This window comes from Nomascus leucogenys, chromosome 18 (genome assembly GCF_006542625.1).
Source record: "Nomascus leucogenys isolate Asia chromosome 18, Asia_NLE_v1, whole genome shotgun sequence".
NCBI classification, from domain to species: Eukaryota; Metazoa; Chordata; class Mammalia; order Primates; family Hylobatidae; genus Nomascus; species Nomascus leucogenys.
In genome coordinates, this window is record NC_044398.1 from 49,678,746 (window position 1) to 49,680,488 (window position 1,743).

At 39.8% G+C, this 1,743-nt stretch overlaps 1 pseudogene; it reads left to right on the top strand.

Annotated features, from left to right (window-relative positions):
- Positions 1–771: 771 nt before the first annotated feature.
- On the top strand, positions 772–1,235 carry LOC115831162 (annotated as a pseudogene).
- The last annotated feature ends 508 nt before the right edge of the window (positions 1,236–1,743 follow it).

Sequence of the window (1,743 nt, forward strand, 5' to 3'; positions counted from 1 at the left end):
AAAAAAATCAGTAAGTGAAGCAGCTCCATTGTCTGGGGTAAATACCTGGGGTTTGATGTCTCGCACCAAGAAGATTAAAGACACAGACACACATAAGGAGTGTAGGGGCGGAAAGTTTAACAGACAAAAAAGAAGAAAGAGAAATATTCCTCAAGCTGAGAAAGTGGGTCACCCAAGAGAGAGTTTCCAGGTTTGGGGTGGGATTTGATCAATTTTGTAGAGAGGCTTGAGAAGGCGGTGATTGATTTACCTAGGGCCCAGAGGATTCATTTAACCTGGTGTGCCATTTACATAGTCCACAAAGGAACTAGCCCTCCCACCCTAATCTTTCATTATGTAAATGTGGCTTCTATCTGGCTGTTGCCATGACACCTGCACATGTGGCTTTACCTGGCTGGTGACACCCATATACGTGGTAACAAAGAAAAGTGAGGGAGAAGTCTACATGTTGGAATGTACCTGGAGTCCAGGTACAGCTGCTGGCATTTACATATGCGAGCTTCGAGCTTGCTTGCAGCTTGACTTTTCAGGCTGCTTTCTGTTAGAAAAGAAGTGGTTTGGGGGCTGCTTTTTATTAAAGGAAAATTCTACCAAGAACTCTTTTACCCTCACTAACTGCCTAAAATAATTTATTAATAACTCCTCTATTGTAAGGATATTTAAGGTTTGAACAACACGGTCAACCAACATGCCCTAATTGGCATTTACATAACACTCCACCACAAAACAGCATTCTTTTCCTTCCTGGCCGTCTAACGATTGACTATCATCATGAACGACACAGTAACTATCTGAACTAGAAAGTTCATGACCAACCAACTACTTCAGAGGAAACAAATGATGATTGATGTCCTTCATACCCAGAAGGCAACAGTACCTAAGTCAGAAATTTGGGAAAAACTAGCCAAAATGTACAAGACCACACTGGATTTCATCTTTGTATTTGGATTCAGAACTCATTTTGGCGGTGGCAAGACAACTGGCTTTGGCATGATTTATGATTCCTTGGATTATGCAAAGAAAAATGGACCCAAACATAGACTTGCAAGACATGGCCTATATGAGAAGCAAAAGACCTCAAGAAAGCAAAGAAAGGAAGGCAAGAACAGAATGAAGAAAGTCAGGGGACTGCAAAGGCCAATGTTTGTGCGGGCAAAAAGCAGAAGGAGTCAAGATGCTGCAATGATGTTTTCTGCAGCCATTGTGGATTCTTCATGAGAAGATTAGTAAACTAAAAACTTTAATGTGAAAAGAAATAAAACACCACAATACGCATTCAAGTGCACATGGAAAATAGATCAAAGAAGGTCATATTCTAGGCCATAATATGCCTTGATAAATTTGAAAGAAAGAAATGAAAGTACGTTTTCTGATCACAGTGGAATTATATGCCAAATCAGTAACATAAATATACCTGGAAAATCTCTCAAATATTTGGAAACTAAACAATAGACTTTGAAATAACTCATGCACCAATGAAAAAACTTACAAATGATATTTGAGATATCTTAAATTAAATGAAAATACAGTATATAAAAATGTGTGGGGTATAGGTACAGCTGTGCTTAGAGGAAACCTTGTAACATTAAATACTTATATTAGAAAAGAAGAAAGATCTAAAATCATTAATCTGGCCGGGTGTGGTGGCTCACGCCTGTAATCCCAGCACTTTGGGAGGCCGAGGTGGGCGGATCACCTGAGGTCAGTAGTTTGAGACTAGTCTGGCCAACATGGCAAAACCCC